Source organism: Triticum aestivum, chromosome 1B (genome assembly GCF_018294505.1).
Source record: "Triticum aestivum cultivar Chinese Spring chromosome 1B, IWGSC CS RefSeq v2.1, whole genome shotgun sequence".
Classification (NCBI taxonomy): domain Eukaryota; kingdom Viridiplantae; phylum Streptophyta; class Magnoliopsida; order Poales; family Poaceae; genus Triticum; species Triticum aestivum.
Window position 1 is genome coordinate 321,387,968 of NC_057795.1, and position 17,735 is coordinate 321,405,702.

A 17,735-nucleotide genomic window follows, 5' to 3' on the forward strand; every position below is an offset into this window, starting at 1 on the left:
GGGCATATTTCCTTCAATCACCTCCTTGCCGGACCAAGAGGTTGGATAAAGAGTGATCAGGCACATTTTTTCGCGAACACCCCCGTATTGTATGCGTGGGGGCTGAAGCCAACAACTGCTATGTTTCGAATTACAACACACACACACATATGCGTGGGGGCTGGACTATTCTGTTACCCATAACATAATTTTATTTTGTTACCCCCGACCCCAACGCGCCTTCTTCCGCTGGAGGCTAGCATCGTGGGCGAGCGAGCGACGGCGTCAGCCGGACCGAGGGAGCCCGCGGCGCCGTGACTGGCCGCCGACGGAGCCCATCGAACTGAACCACCCCTAAGGCCCACCACTTCTCCCACCTTCATTCCTCCGCAGCGAGTGGATCGGCCGCACCGACCACTGGCCTCACCATCGCGCCGCCGCCCCGGCCGCCCAGCGCGCCGCCGCCCCAGCCACCGGCCGCCCAGCGCGCCGCCGCCCCTTCCACCTGGGCACCACCGCGCCGCCACCTCCCTCCCTGCGCGCAGCACTGCCCGGCCTCATCCTCCCTGCCCCAACCTCCTCCCCTTCTCCGGCGCGGCTCCACCTCCCGTCCACCGGAGCGGCTCCACCTCCTCGTCCCGGCCGGCCAGGTGATGTGCGCGCATCAGTTCGCGCGAGGCCCGGCTGCCAGGCACCCTTTCGCCATTTGGCGCAACGCCATGGGTAAAGCCAGAGATGGAGCTACCGGTTCCAGCACCGGCACCTGCGACGTCAGTCCACCGACGTGCTTGGCGCCGTCCACAACTCCATCGCGCTCGAGCCGATCATCTTCCTCAATGTTCTGGCCACGGCTCCCCACTGCCAAACACGAGATCCCAACCACTTCTTCTGTAAAAACTGAAGTTATCTGGTTAGTAGTCCTCATTTGCTAAATTCTGCAGTTCTTTAGTTCCCCTTTACTAATTTTTGTAGTTATCTGGTTAGTAGTTTACATTTTCTAAAATCTTCAGTTCTCTGGTTAGATAAATAATTGTCATCTTTGCAGAAACGCTGGCAGTCTACAAACTATATTATTGGTAGTAGCTGTTCAATGTATATATTAGAAGAAGTAAAAAAGGAAAAAGTGGTGCCCGTGCATGAGGACATGAGGTGGCACCACACAAAGCAGCAATAATAACACTGAATGGGGCTTGTTGATGGCAAGCATATCTGAAGACTCTGGTGAAGAAACACCACTACAGGTGGCACCACTACATGTTTTTGTCAGGCTCGCCTTTTCGATGCGCAAAATGATGAGGGATAAAGCTCTGGTATGCTGCTATTCCTTGCTTGTGTTTGTTACTGTGCCGTGTTACTTGTAGTAACAGCTGGTCTCATGCATTCTCAACCATCTGTTAACAGGTCAGGAGACTTTCTGCATGCGAGACAATGGGTTCTGCAACAACAATTTGCAGTGACAAGACTGGAACATTAACTTTAAATCAGGTGGAAAGCTATTTCTTTTTAGTATTGTTCTTGTCTTAATACATGGAAATTCCATGGTAGGATTCATGATTTCTCAAATATGCTTGGGCCTTGACTCCTTTCCACTTTCTTCATTGTCATTATTAAGACGACTGTTGTTGAGGCATACTTTGGTGGTGAGAAGATGGATCCTCCAGATAACACTCAGAAGCTATCTGCTGCTATATCAACAATGATTATTGAAGGAATTGATCAGAATACATCTGTAAGCATATTTGAGCCGGAGGTCAGGCTATACTTATAAATTTACGTCACATGCACTTTTTCATCCACGAATCTGAACATCTTTTTCTTCCTTTTAACATGTTATGGTTTAGCTGTGTGGCTTAATGGTGGTGGAGGTTGTTCTGTAGACTGCCTCTAGTGCTCGGGCCACGGCATTCACCGCCACCACTCCAAACCATTCACCATCGCCTTACGAGTCCGTTCAACAACAGAGGGGGCGTCATGCTGCGGGTGGACGTGGTGTTGTGCTAGGGTCCTCGATAGTTAGTGCTCCTTCATAGAGGAGCACAGGCGGCGGCTGGCAAAAATGCACGACACAGCGCTCTATCGGCCTTCCTCCTCTTGCTGGGAGGCTGTCAGCTGGTTGTTGACTCGTTCTGTGTGCGGTGGAAGAGAACTCACTCGTCCCAGCTGCTAAATTTCTTGCATCTGAGTGCATCACAAAAAGTGGCAAAAAGAAAATGGATAAAAAAGGAGGTGCGTGACATGGTTCTTTTGTTTGTGGTTATTATTCTGTAGAAAGTTCGATCTACCAAGTTATATTAGTTCATAGTATAAAAACTAAACAATAGTCTGAATTTTCTCTAAGTTCGATCGACACATTTTATAGCAGGTCATTCTGGAATAATAGTAGTCCATTCTACAGTTCATAGTATAAAAGCTCTATTTTATCATCTTTTGTTCTGAACCTTCCTCAAAGTTAGGTTCAAGTTTTGCTAATATTTTTTTGTGTAAGTTCAATATAAAAAGTGAAATCAGTAATAATTCAGTCATACTCCCTCCGTTCCAAAATAGATGACTCAACTTTGTACTAACTTTAATACAAAGTTGGGTCATCTATTTTGGAATGGAGGGAGTATATGTGTACACCGCAGTAGCAGTTCGGTATAATAAATTACATCAGTTTGTTAAACAAAGATAGAAACACATTTTCTGGTTTAGCGCCTATACTAAAAAACATTTCCTTAATTACCACTTGATGCTCAGCCTTTCCAATTGCAGTTCTCACATCAGGTGACATGCCAAAAAGAATCCAAGCCTCACAACTCAACGCGGGGTCAGACCAGATGACCAACATCTCTCTTGCTTAGTATGACAAGGATGTCAATGATAATGAAAACCTCCCTCACAGCAGAGCGGCGGAGTGCATCCTTGCCATCTACATTTCAGAGCCCCATCAGTTCAGCGTGTTAGGTTGGTGTACAATGCGTTGGGCGTGTGTTTTTATTTTATGTTCTGAGCAAAAAATCGACTACAAAAATTGTGTCATGAAAAGTTCATCTACATATATTGAGGTGGTTCTAAAATTAAAACTTTTAAAGTTAAAAATATAGGAAATCAGTTATTTGGTTGTGGAGGTTCTTTTGTCCTTGAACTATATAAGAGTTCATCTTTTGCTTGCTTTCAGTTCAAATTTTGCGTTCTTTTCAGTACATCAACTTTAATGTGCAGAACATCGAGGAAATCTTGAAAAATTATATGTGCACTCTATGTATTTTCTTATGCTTACAAGAATTCTGCACTCATACTGTTATGCATCAGTTCAAGTCGCTTATGGAGTTTTAGATGTATGCAATTGGATTAAAGCACCATGATCTCACCTAAAAGTTTGAAAAACCATTGCTTTCAGTTCTGGTAACATATATTTTTGTTTCGGTTTGGCTAATTCTTTCTCCAATGGCCTTTAAATATTATCTTTCATATGTCTTACTATATGAAAAAATGTTGCCTTCAGCAAGCAATCTTGCTTAGTTTTCTGGTTAAAAAGACAGACAGCGTGGATTACTACCATGGGAATTCAAAGAAATGTCATATATAAAAAAGTACAATTTGTGAGCTTCTTGCAGACTAATGATGAGTTACTAGATAAACTAAGGGTCATCTTTTGTGGGCTCGTGGCCGGAACACGAAGCTCAAGTTGTAGTCCAGTATGTTAGAAAAATTCAGCCACCCCGTGTCGAGGAACTTTGCCTCGACAGTACAACATCACACTCTGTTGTCGGTCGCGAGAAGAGCTGCGTGTAGGCCACCCCATGTCCGCCCTCGATCCTTCTCAGTCATCTCCCTCTCATCCTCTCTCTCTGGTCTGTGTTTCTGTGTGCAGGGAGTGGGAGGAGATAGAGCAGGGGAGTGGGAGGCCCTTCCATGGCAAATTCGTTGGCATCTTCCATGGAGATTGCGACCTCTCTTGATTTTTTGCTTGAGGATTTCACCTCTGGATCTGTCCACTGTAGTTCTTGTATAGAGGTGTCCTTTTTTCTAGTGTTCCTCAATGTTGATGCATGTGTTTAATAACCCACTCATACGAATTCTAAAAACAAGCTTCAGTACAAGAAAAATGGGTCGTCCAGTTCAATTCTGAATTATAGGTGTGTGTAAACACATCCTCCTTACACAGTAACTAATTAACTATGGTACCATGTTCAGACTTCTACAAATCCCGAAACTATGCAGAGTTAGGATTGTTACTACCTTGTTTCTTACTATTGATTCATTTTTATACTATATTGAGATGGTACATGTAGTTGGACATCTCAATATACCGGTGATTGCTTCTTGCTGCCTCTATTTTTATCATGATTTGGTGTGTGCACTGCAGGAGTGTTTTTGTTCCTAGATCATTTGCTCAACGACAGAATTGTGTATGGCACAGTACATGTATTACTACTATGAACATTCAGAAATAAGAACTCAAAGAAGTATTGACAGCATAGCTACTGTATATTCAAGGAGTCGGGTTTTGCTCCTGCGTCATCTCGTCTCCTCCGTTCAGCAAAAGCCTCTAGATAAGTTCACACATATGGTTTTGTTCTTTCTATAATTCTTGAGTCCAGACTCCTTCGTTTTTTGTTCCTGAGAAATTAAATAAACCTGTAGAAGTTTGGGGTATAAAATTCTGTAAGTTCGAAATCGGGAAACTGGTAAGTGCAGACAAAATTAAAATTGTCAAAGAACATGAGAGTGTTTGTCAAAGAATTGAGGCTTCCCCACGACAGTACAAACTTTTTAAATGTTTGAATTTTGTTACAGCAAAAACTGAATGGGTGGCAAGATGAATATAATTATTATTAAAAGTTTCTTTTTGAACTTCTCGGGTTAATATACATGAACTTGATTATATTTTTAACCAGTTAAATATACATGGTTGGCAAGATGACTATAGTTGTTATAGCAAAAACAATACATTTTTCAAGAAAAGTTTTTGTTTGAACTTCTCCGATTAATATAGATGAACTCAATTATCTTTTTAATATGCACTCACATGAGCTCGTTTGGATTTGTGTGTATATTTGTAACACAATCAGTTGAGATCTGGAGAGATTGTAAGTTCAGTCGGCCTTGGCATCACGAGCGGGTTCAGTTCGATCTCGCACAGTGGGCAGGGCCCCTTATGGTGTGTGCGTCAGGTCTACTCGCACGAGTGGACGTCAGATCACGCAAGTGGGCAGGTCCCCAATGGTAAGAACTAAGAACTTGTTCTATTCCTGCTGCTATCAAGTTGTTTGTTGATATGCTTACAAGAAATGAAATATCCTTTTTGATGTTTCTTTGTTGCCAAATAAAAAGCTAATATTTACGGACATGTGCAGTATAAAAATTTGTTATGGAGTAGTACACATTTTAAAACTTTTATATAATCGCAAAAAATACAAGTATTCTCATTCCCAAAAACCTACAAAAAAAACATCAACTTATATTGATAGTTTCGGTTCTAGTCCTTATGGCCCGGTTCTAGTAACTGTGTCGCCCGTGCGTTTTAGTTTTTTGTTATCTCTCCTGGATGCTTTTGAAGAGCTTCAATTGTTTTTAGTTCATCTTTTGAATTCTTTTCAGTACATATACTTACGCAGATTAAATAGGTCGATCAAAAATCAATTTAGGAGTTGTGATAAAGTCTCTTCATTCTTTCATAGAATGATACAAAGCAAGGCTGCAGGGTTTAAGTCAAAAATAAACATAGCTAAGTTAGGATTCAAATCAGGGAAAAGATCCTTTCTTCTATTGATTTGATAGAAATTCGTTTTTCTTTTCCTGTCTGTATGATTTTGATTTATGGTAACTGGGTTCATGAGTTATGGTCAACAAACAATACGTGGTACAAGGTACATAGGGCAAAGTTTCATAACTACCTTATCCCACACAAATCGTTTACCTATACGATTCACTACCAAGTAGCTGTATCAAATCCAAATAATCTTTACACGATTTCCAATAAAATAAAGATCATCAATTAAAAGTATAAATAAAGTAATATAGTGGAATAAAAAAAGATGAATTCCCGGAGAGGGAACTCCGGGAAGATACAATAAATTAAGATTAAGTGGAATCGTAATTCCAGTTTTCTTTGTGTTTCCATGCTATTTCTATAGCACAACATGTGTGTGGTTATGTTAATGAGCGCATGTAACAAAGTTTATTTTGTAAGTTCAGAGAAGCAACGAGGTAAAAGCAAAACACTAAAACCATGCAATTCTTGTAGGATATCTAAAAGTTCAACAATAAAAATTATATAAGTTTAGTCTCAAGTGGAGAGAAGTTCCTGCATCTCTGTATGCCCGTGGATGCTTGTGTGCTATAGTTGCTTTCTCCCCTTCCTGTACATGCTGCTACTCACCTTTTTATCTCTCTGATGCGTTGTGTTGCACTACTGCAGCTCGATCCAGGAGGTGATAGCTCATGTTGGCTGGAACTAGGATGCAAAAGGGTTGACGGATCCATGCCGCACAAGCACTGGTGCTCTACTTTCTTCTTACTTTGTGTTCTAATTTGCTTTCTTATTATTTTCAGTTTGCGAGATACAAAAAAAGTTAAAAAAATGTTGTGCCTGGAGTTCATATTATTTGCTACCCTGTGATGTACGTCTATAGTTTCTCCCTCCAAATGTGTTGATCCATGTGGTTGTATTTTCTGTGTTTCTCCCTCCAAACGTATGCAAGTAGAGAAGTTGCACACAAACAGAAGTTCTTTTAGTGAGAATAATGCATACTGTCTTCTATAACTCATTTCACTTCACGATTTCTTCCACCTGTTTGTTGTTTCCTATTTATCCTAATTCCTAAATGTTCTACTCAACTTCAGCGCCATGCTCAGTCCAACCCCGTGGCTTCAGGGTGGCCGAGTTCGTCGCGACCATCAGTTCGGAGATCTGCGTCACTGCTCGTGTCACTACCATGGCCACCTGCATCACTGTGTGATCCATCAACAGCCTCTTGCACAAGGAAAAGCAACAGGAGTAGAGGCGTCTGAGATGCTCTGTCCTGGCGACTATGAGAAAGGCAAGTGCTTATGCGGCTTTTGCTAAAGAAGAAAGGCCTAGCTTAACTGGCATAGCAGTACTCAAATTAGGTGTCGATGTTGTGGAGGCTTTGGATCTTTCCCTAGTTGCTTGACTCCAATAATTATGCCTTTTGACATTGTGCCATTTGGTCGTCCTTTGGCCTTGTATCAAACTTCTAGTCATCTTGTTACATCAGTTCAAAAGCATAGAGGTGGTAATGATGTAGCGATCTTGTCCGCGGCCACATGTGTGACGCCCCCGATTCAATCGTACACTAATCATGCACGCAAACGTGTACGATCAAGATCAGGGACTCACGGGAAGATATCACAACACAACTCTAAAAACATAAATAAGTCATACAAGCATCATAATACAAGCCAGGGGCCTCGAGGGCTCGAATACAAGTGCTCGATCATAGACGAGTCAGCGGAAGCAACAATATCTGAGTACAGACATAAGTTAAACAAGTTTGCCTTAAGAAGGCTAGCACAAACTGGGATACAGATCGAAAGAGACGCAGGCCTCCTGCCTGGGATCCTCCTAACTACTCCTGGACGTCGTCAGCGCGCTGCACGTAGTAGTAGGCACCTCCGGTGTAGTAGGGGTCGTCATCGACGGTGGCGTCTGGCTTCTGGGCTCCAGCATCTGGTTGCGACAACCAGAAAGAAAGGAAAGGGAAAAAAGGGGGGAGAAAGCAACCGTGAGTACTCATCCAAAGTACTCGCAAGCAAGGAGCTACACTACATATGCATGGGTATATGTGTAAGGAGGCCATATCAGTGGACTGAACTGCAGAATGCCAGAATAAGAGGGGGATAGCTAATCCTGTCGAAGACTACGCTTCTCGCAGCCACCGTCTTGCATCAAGTAGAAGAGAGTAGATTGAAGTCCTCCAAGTAGCATCTCCAAGTAGCATCTCCAAATAGCATCTCATCGCATAATCCTACCCGGAGATCCCCTCCTCATATCCCTGAGGTAGAGCGACCACCGGTTGTATCTGGCACTTGGAAGGGTGTGTTTTATTAAGTATCCGGTTCTAGTTGTCATAAGGTCAAGGTACAACTCCAAGTCGTCCTGTTACCGAAGATCACGACTATTCGAATAGATTAACTTCCCTGCAGGGGTGCACCATCTTACCCAGCACGCTTGATCCCATTTGGCCGGACACACTTTCTTGGGTCATGCCCGGCCGCGGAAGATCAACACGTCGTAGCCCTACCTAGGCTCAACAGAGAGGCCAGCACGCCGGTCTAAACCTAAGCGCACAGGGGTCTGGGCCCATCGCCCAATGCACACCTGCACGTTGCGAATGCGGCCGGAAGCAGACCTAGCCTAGTGGCGTTCCAGTCCAATCCGGCGCGCGCCGCTCAGTCGCTGACGTCTGAAGTGCTTCGGCTGATACCACGACGTCGGGATACCCATAACTACTCCCGCGTAGATGGTTAGTGCGTATAGGCTCGTAGCCAACTCAGATCAAATACCAAGATCCCGTTAAGCGTGTTAAGTGTCCGCGAACGCCGAACAGGGCCAGGCCCACCTCTCTCCTAGGCGGTCTCAACCTGCCCTGTCGCTCCGCCACAAAGATCCACACAGAGGGCCGTCGGGACAAAGGTCCTTTCAGCCCCCAATCCGTGAATCACTCGCGGGTACTCTTCGAGCTGACCCGACTTTAGTCACCATCTGTATAGTATGTATGTATGTATAGTATATACCCGTGATCACCTCCCGAGTAATCACGGCCCAATAGTATAGCAAGGCAGACTGACAAGAATGTAGGGCCAATGATGATAAACTAGCATCCTATACTAAGCATTTAGGATTGCAGGTAAGGTATCAACAGATGTAGCAACAATGTCAGGCTATGCATCAGAATAGGATCAACGGAAAGCAGTAACAGGCTACACTACTCTAATGCAAGCAGTATAGAGAAGAGTAGGCGATATCTGGTGATCAAAAGGGGGGGGGCTTGCCTGATTGCTCTGGCAAGGAGGGGTCGTCAACTCCGTAGTCGAACTGGGCAGCAGCAGCGTCGGTCTCGTAGTCTACCGGAGAGAAGAGGGGGAAGAAACAATGAATACAATGCAAACAAATGCATATCGATGCATGACATGACAAGTAACGATGCTAGGTGGGCCCTAACGTGGTATGAGGTGGTACCGGTTAAGGGGGGAAACATCCGGGAAAGTATTCGCGGTGTTCCGCGTTTTCGGACAGATGAACCGGAGGGGGAAAGTTGCGAGTTTGATAGGTTAGGGGTGTGTGGTGGACGAACGGACTGCGTATCCGGAATCGTCTTGTCGTTCTGAGCAACTTTCATGTACAAAGTATTTTCATCCGAGTTACGAATTATTTTATATGATTTTCTAAAGTTTTAAATCATTTTTAGAATTTATTTAATTAATTTAATTTAACATTATCCAGAACAGTGCATGCTGACGTCATCATGACGTCAGCATGACGTCAGCAGTCAACAGAGGTGTTGACTGGGTCGCTGACGTGTGGGTTCTGTTAGTCATTGACTGTTAACTAATTAACCTAGTTAGTTTAATTAACAGATTAATTAGGTTAATTAAACATGATTAATTAAGTTAATTAACTTAGTTAATTAATTAATTAATTAGCATTTTTATTTTTATTGTTTTTTTAACATTCTGGGGTGGGACCCCCATGTCATTGGCCCCAGGGGGCCTAGCGGGTTCGGGCGCTAACGGGCGGGCGTGGGCGCTGGGTGCGGGCGACGGGTTATCGGGCGGGGGCACGGGCGCTGGGTGCTACGGTTACGGGCACCGGGGCGTGATGGCGCCCGAGCGGAGGCCGAGCACGGGCGGCGGCCAGCGAGGGGCCGCGATGGAGGCCGGCGCAGGGCGCGCGGAGGGTCGTCGCAGAGGTGCGGCCGGTCGAGGGCGACAACAGCGAGCGAGAGGCGCCGGTGCACCGGTGGGGCTGCGAGCACACGGGGAAGCCGGAGACGGCGCCGCGGCGGCAGTTGGCCGGAGCAAGAGGCGGGCGAGCGCGAGGCGCCTGGGTCGGCATGGTGAGGGCGGCCCGGAGCGTGAGGTCCGGTACGGGGGCGCTGCGGGGGGGGGGGAGGACGACGCCGGCGACAGAGAAAGAGAAGGAGGGAGCTCACGTCGAGGAGTAGGGCACGGGGCAGCGGGGTTGAGGGGGGTGACGGGGACGACGGCGGAGAGGAGCAGTCCGGCGAGGGGGTTCCTGGCGGCGGGGCGGCGTCGAGCGGCGACGGCGGGGTCCCGCGGTGTGAGGAGGAGACGAGGAGGCGGCGGATCCTGCGACGGCGGAGCGGTGGCGAGCGCTGGCAACGGGGATCGGCTCGGGTGCCGATCCAGAGCCAGCGGGAGGGGAAGCTTCGGCGAGGTGGTCCCTCGTGCGGCGGCGACAGGGACGATGGGATCGGGGGGTCGTGGTCGCCCCGATCCTGATCTGGATCGGGGGAGTGGGGGGGAGAGCGAGTGGATCGTGCGGGGGGGTGGGGAGTAGGTGGATTAGGGTTTGGGTTCGTGGGGGGGATAAGGAGAAGTGGGGGGGGGAGGCCGGTTGGGCCTGCGGACGAAAAGGGCCGGCCTGCTGGGCCGAAGCCCAGTGGGGGGGCCTTCTCTCTTTCCTTTTCTTTTCTTTCTAGTTTTAGTTTTCTGTTTTCTTTTTATCTATTCTCCTTTCTGTTTAATTTCATTTTATACTACGTAGGCATTTTATAAAAATGGGTTTGTTGCACCATAATTATCTATGTAATATCTAGTACAAACCGAACAATTTTATTTTAATGTTTGAAAACTTTTATTATTTACCAAATTTTGAATTTGAATTTGAATCGGTTTCGAACTAACTCGAGATTAGCAACTATAATCGAGGTGACGTGGCATCACTAGCAGAGGATCACTGTAGTTTAATTACCCGGGTGTCACAATTCTCCTCCACTACAAAAAATCTCGTCCCGAGATTTTAAGAGGTGGAGTAAGGGGGAAAGGTCTGGTTACGAAATTCTAACGTGTCTTCTCGGTCTTGGTTACTCTTCTCGAAGAGGTCAATCCATAGCGTTGATGCCTCCATTCCTATGCATCGATGCATCATGATGAAGTTGTCATTCCTTCTTTGGGATCTTCATCGTACTTACGAAAAGGATATGGGGGGAAGACTCGAGAAGGGCGGGCCTTACCAGGTTGACTATCTGGTACATAACTCAGGGAATGGGGTAGGAAGTAACTCTCGAATTGTACTTAAGATAATATCAAGAGTAAAGTAAGAAGGTACCATGAGAAGTTTCAAACGGATAGGCCATTGTTCGATGTCTGAAACAACATGCGAAAAGGGGTCCAGAGCAATGAGATTGAGTATTGCGTCTGTTACCAAAATAGATCACTTGGGACGGTGGCCCGTGAATTACATACGAGGCCACACGCGAGGAACAACCTTGGGAAGAGGGGGTGCAGGAGAGTCAGGTTTCGATCCTGTGGAACTGTGGGTTATGGGCCCACCATGTGGTTGAAAGTAGGAAGGGGGCCGACATTTTGCACGGTCATGATAGTAAGGCGTGTCAAAGGGTAGCCTGTCAGATATGTCGGCAACAACATCGATACCAAGGGCGAGGGACGAAGAGAACCATTTTCCTGCTCGTTGAACGAGGCGGGCCAATAGGCAAAGTTCTCGTCCATCGGTGGTTACCGGAATGTCATCAACAATCGTAACAGGGTCTTACTGACAGAATTATACACCAAGGTGTTTACAAAAGCAAGAGAATATTACTTCTTAGATCTCATAGATAAGGTTAAACCAAACAATGGAAAGGAAGATATGATTATCAGATTTAACCAGATCAATGGAAAAGAAATTGTGTTTAAACACATCTTTCAGGGGTAAATCCTTCCCAAGGACAAGCAGAGCATGATATCCATGATAGGATATAACGTAGAAAACCCTTCAGGAAAGGGGAGAGAAATATCATGACATTACCCATACAACGATGTTAGGATAAATGATAAATAAAATTTAGCATCGTGCCTCAAATGTTCTTTTTGAAGATCGGAGTACCACAGACATACTTCGAGATAGCATTGACATGGTCTTCAAGCAAAGGTTGGACTTTGGATACACAAAGGATCCGTCAGGAGCAACTTATAGAATAAGTCTTACAATTCCCTCCAGGAAGAAGGGTTATCTTGCAAAAGAAATTATAATGATAGGTCCTCCAGCCAGGGGGGGTGCTAGGCATGACATCATGTTACCGGGTCATCAAAGGATCAACATCATAACCCTTGGAAAGTTGTCCCAACCATCCTATCGGACCGAGATTCATATCCAGTTGGTGTCATAATACCTCAGACTCAGGGGGTCCGAGAGGAAAAGGTGCAACACAAATCGACGAAATGACATTGCAAGATTCTCGGGAAAGGAACTATGGGAGCGGGTTCCTGAAGCAATAGTTCATCATTAAGCCAAGGAGGGGATGAGAAGGTGGCTGATGGGCTCAGCGACAATTCATCGAGAATTCCAACGGATGGATTTCCACGATAATGTGAACAAGAAGATGACACTTATCAATTCAAATGATATAAGGTTGTATGCTCGAGGAAAACATACACCATCAATCACTAGTTGAAAGGTGTGCCCGAAATATGACCTTAGGCAGCAAGATCAATGTTAGAGTGACGATTCAATAACCAACAGCCTAAGAACGAACTGTCGATCGTTAACTTCAAAGCAATAGGGTTGCTAGAAGTCCAGAACTCAAACAACACCGTTCACTAGTTGGTGCCCCGGTTGGAATCAACACGAGGACCAAGAAAGAATGATGATGGTGAGAAGTTTCACCATACCAAGAATTCTTAAGAAGTGGTGAAATTCTCACGACATTCTTGACATAAAGGAAGGTAATACTCCAAGGTAAAGGCGACAAATGCTGGATAGCAAGCATCTTAAGGTATAACACAAAACACGAGCAAGTTTGTGTTGAACGAAAGGCAATAAAGTGGTCGATGACAACACAAATCATCGAGGGCAAGGAGGGTATTTCTCGTCACGAATCTGGTTGATATCCTGGAAGAGTTCATAAGGTTGATGATGATCACGACACATTTGTCGAGAGATTTCATGAAGATGTAATCAATCAACGATGACATCAAGTCAAGGGAATGATGAAGCAAGAGGTTATTGGAACCACAGTTACAACACAAACTCGAACTCAAGCTTGTTGTTTAAGGTGAAAGGGTATGACGAGGAAAATCTACGTAAGCTTAGCTATCGTCGCAAATTGGTGCTCAGAGAATAAGGACCAGGTAGCACAGTAAGAATCATCACGACAATGATATAGCCAAACAGGCTAGGAATGGCGTGATCGGTTACAAACTCGTACTTATGGAAGCTTACTGGAGAGTTGTTGAACCGTAGTGCGGACTCGGTTCGGTTATTGGTGTCTTCGAGTGTTTAATAACTCAGAGCCCGTGAAAAATTGGAATCAGTGGGAATGTAGCACTTGATGAAGAACTCATAAGATGTTATGCAGTTCCATGATAATCTCGAGATACCAGGGGGTAATACTCGATGACAGATCAAAGTAGAGGTTGGACTGGGGTATTGCTCTATAGAAGACAAGTGCTTAAACTTGCACAGGGAATGGTATTTAAAGGAGAACATGGTCGGAACCACGATTGCAAAAGGCCAGATCCCAGATATAAGATGAACTTATACCAAAGGAATAATTAATTTAAGAGAAGCTTTAATGATAAGGTCTACATCGTGTCCATGGGCATGAACACAAAGTTCAAGGTCAACTCCCACTTCTCCAATGGATAATATTTCATTCACTTCTCACTTTCGAAGAAGTTGTAGCGTTGAAATTTTATCTGGCAAAATACCAGTAGTGTATGACTCGTGAAAACTTTCGAGTTCACACATACTAAGGAAGGCATAGGTTCAACCCATCGGGGCATCTTAGAATCATATTCTAGAATTTTTAGAAATAATTAACTCAAGCTCGAAAGCAGAGCATGGTTGAGAAAGCAGAGGATACAATTTACCAAAGGCATTATGTATCAGAGGAAAGGCTCACAAGGTTATTGAATATGAAGGGCGTTGTCAGATAAAATCCAACAAAGGATCTGGTGGTCCACAAGGGATCTGACGTGAGCATCGGTACTCAACTAGAGGAAGAAGAATGCAAGGAGATCAAATTATAGAAACAACTGGCTAACTCAATTGTCAAATGCAAAGGAATTATGATTTCCAAATCAAGGGATCAGAAGCAATGCTCTGATTAGGGATGGATAAGTTGAATAGCCTTAGGGTACAATCAACGACTATTGGATTGGTCGAGAACCAATTCCAGTTAAAAGAATGGAAGCTCAGCCGGAAAGGTAATTTATAAGGAGCAATGATGATTGCGTGTATTCGCAACACATTGAGTCAACAGACTCAAAATGATAATGACAAGGAATGTCAATAAGATTTCTATACTTATGGGATTAATCATAATGAAAGCAAACAAGAAATTCCAGAGCAATAGGTTGCTGAGGATTTTCGGAATATCGAATGGTATTTCGAAGACTTTTGTGTAACACATGAACAACTTTGGACGAACGGATACTCGGCAAGTGCGAGGAATTATCCGTTTGGGCATTCAGTTGACATAGAATAGCAAGGCAGTAAGCTCAAGGATTATCGAAAGAACGACGAGTGTTACGGAGTATATTGTCATAACAAGACAAACTGGGGACGAATGAAAGAATAACAACTGCAAGTAGTTATCCATAAGGGTTGACGGTGGAAGGGAATTGCAAACGCGATGAACACAAGTTCTCGGGTTAACAGCGAAGAGTATCTTCAGGGTCTTCACATGCCGCAGATGATCATCATTAATAAGGGGCCCTCCGGATGAAAGTGATAACGAGATCCTAATGTTAAATTTAGCAAAATTCATTTAACCCGAATAGAAGAGAGATCAGAGTCCCGGAGTATAGGTCGAGGAGTAAAAGATCCTAGTACCACCCAATGGCGACGTGGGCCCGTAAGGCTCACAGCCATGTTAGTAAAAGTTTTGTAGTGACTAGACTCGACTTCGGCCAAGGAGTGTGGAAGGGGGATTCCTACAGGCAGTCGGCTCTGATACCAACTTGTGATGCCCCCGATTCAATCGTACACTAAGCATGCACGCAAACGTGTACGATCAAGATCAGGGACTCACGGGAAGATATCACAACACAACTCTAAAAACATAAATAAGTCATACAAGCATCATAATACAAGCCAGGGGCCTCGAGGGCTCGAATACAAGTGCTCGATCATAGACGAGTCAGCGGAAGCAACAATATCTGAGTACACACATAAGTTAAACAAGTTTGCCTTAAGAAGGCTAGCACAAACTGGGATACAGATCGAAAGAGACGCAGGCCTCCTGCCTGGGATCCTCCTAACTACTCCTGGACATTGTCAGCGGGCTGCACGTAGTAGTAGGCACCTCCGGTGTAGTAGGGGTCGTCGTCGACGGTGGCGTCTGGCTTCTGGGCTCCAACATATGGTTGCGACAACCAGAAAGAAAGGAAAGGGAAAAAAAGGGGGGAGAAAGCAACCATGAGTACTCATCCAAAGTACTCGCAAGCAAGGAAGTACACTACATATGCATGGGTATATGTGTAAGGAGGCCATATCAGTGGACTGAACTGCAGAATGCCAGAATAAGAGGGGGATAGCTAATCCTGTCGAAGACTACGCTTCTCGCAGCCACCGTCTTGCATCAAGTAGAAGAGAGTAGATTGAAGTCCTCCAAGTAGCATCTCCAAGTAGCATCTCCAAAAAGCATCTCATCGCATAATCCTACCCGGCGATCCCCTCCTCATATCCCTGAGGTAGAGCGACCACCGGTTGTATCTGGCACTTGGAAGGGTGTGTTTTATTAAGTATCCGGTTCTAGTTGTCATAAGGTCAAGGTACAACTCCAAGTCGTCCTGTTACCGAAGATCACGGCTATTCGAATAGATTAACTTCCCTGCAGGGGTGCACCATCTTACCCAGCACGCTTGATCCCATTTGGCCGGACACACTTTCCTGGGTCATGCCCGGCCGCGGAAGATCAACACGTCGCAGCCCTACCTAGGCTCAACAGAGAGGCCAGCACGCCGGTCTAAACCTAAGCGCACAGGGGTCTGGGCCCATCGCCCAATGCACACCTGCATGTTGCGAACGCGGCCGGAAGCAGACCTAGCCTAGTGGCGTTCCAGTCCAATCCGGCGCGCGCCGCTCAGTCGCTGACGTCTGAAGTGCTTCGGCTGATACCACGACGTCGGGATACCCATAACTACTCCCGCGTAGATGGTTAGTGCGTATAGGCTCGTAGCCAACTCAGATCAAATACCAAGATCCCGTTAAGCGTATTAAGTGTCCGCGAACGCCGAACAGGGCCAGGCCCACCTCTCTCCTAGGCGGTCTCAACCTGCCCTGTCGCTCCGCCACAAAGATCCACACAGAGGGCCGTCGGGACAAAGGTCCTTTCAGCCCCCAATCCGTGAATCACTCGCGGGTACTCTTCGAGCTGACCCGACTTTAGTCACCATCTGTATAGTATGTATGTATGTATAGTATATACCCGTGATCACCTCCCGAGTAATCACGGCCCAATAGTATAGCAAGGCAGACTGACAAGAATGTAGGGCCAATGATGATAAACTAGCATCCTATACTAAGCATTTAGGATTGCAAGTAAGGTATCAACAGATGTAGCAACAATGTCAGGCTATGCATCAGAATAGGATCAACGGAAAGCAGTAACAGGCTACACTACTCTAATGCAAGCAGTATAGAGAAGAGTAGGCGATATCTGGTGATCAAAAGGGGGGGGGGCTTGCCTGATTGCTCTGGCAAGGAGGGGTCGTCAACTCTGTAGTCGAACTGGGCAGCAGCAGCGTCGGTCTCGTAGTCTACCGGAGAGAAGAGGGGGAAGAAACAATGAATACAATGCAAACAAATGCATATCGATGCATGACATGACAAGTAACGATGCTAGGTGGGCCCTAACGTGGTATGAGGTGGTACCGGTTAAGGGGGGAAACATCCGGGAAAGTATTCCCGGTGTTTCGCGTTTTCGGACAAATGAACCGGAGGGGGAAAGTTGCGAGTTCGATAGGTTAGGGGTGTGTGGCGGACGAACGGACTGCGTATCCGGAATCGTCTCGTCGTTCTGAGCAACTTTCATGTACAAAGTATTTTCATCCGAGTTACGAATTATTTTATATGATTTTCTAAAGTTTTAAATCATTTTTAGAATTTATTTAATTAATTTAATTTAACATTATCCAGAACAGTGCATGCTGACGTCATCATGACGTCAGCATGACGTCAGCAGTCAACAGAGGTGTTGACTGGGTCGCTGACGTGTGGGTTCTGTTAGTCATTGACTGTTAACTAATTAACCTAGTTAGTTTAATTAACAGATTAATTAGGTTAATTAAACATGATTAATTAAGTTAATTAACTTAGTTAATTAATTAATTAATTAGCATTTTTATTTTTATTGTTTTTTTAACGTTCTGGGGTGGGACCCCCATGTCATTGGCCCCAGGGGGCCTAGCGGGTTCGGGCGCTAACAGGCGGGCGTGGGCGCTGGGTGCGGGCGACGGGTTATCGGGCGGGGGCACGGGCGCTGGGTGCTACGGTTACGGGCGCCGGGGCGTGATGGCGCCCGAGCGGAGGCCGAGCACGGGCGGCGGCCAGCGAGGGGCCG

At 45.6% G+C, this 17,735-nt stretch overlaps 1 long non-coding RNA gene across 5 annotated transcripts; it reads left to right on the plus strand.

The window, feature by feature from the left end:
- The first annotated feature begins 484 nt into the window (after window positions 1–484).
- Window positions 485–7,231, plus strand: LOC123121704 (uncharacterized). Of its 5 annotated transcripts, none has more exons than XR_006459824.1 (9): window positions 485–889; window positions 1,025–1,289; window positions 1,381–1,464; window positions 1,592–1,729; window positions 1,821–2,205; window positions 2,731–2,922; window positions 3,833–5,187; window positions 6,383–6,462; window positions 6,808–7,231. It is a non-coding gene; the product is annotated as an uncharacterized lncRNA (long non-coding RNA). The 5 variants fall into 5 exon arrangements; XR_006459823.1 differs by having other exon boundaries at window positions 1,592–1,708; XR_006459826.1 differs by having other exon boundaries at window positions 486–889; window positions 1,592–2,205; window positions 3,833–3,975; window positions 4,328–5,187.
- Window positions 7,232–17,735: the final 10,504 nt, after the last annotated feature.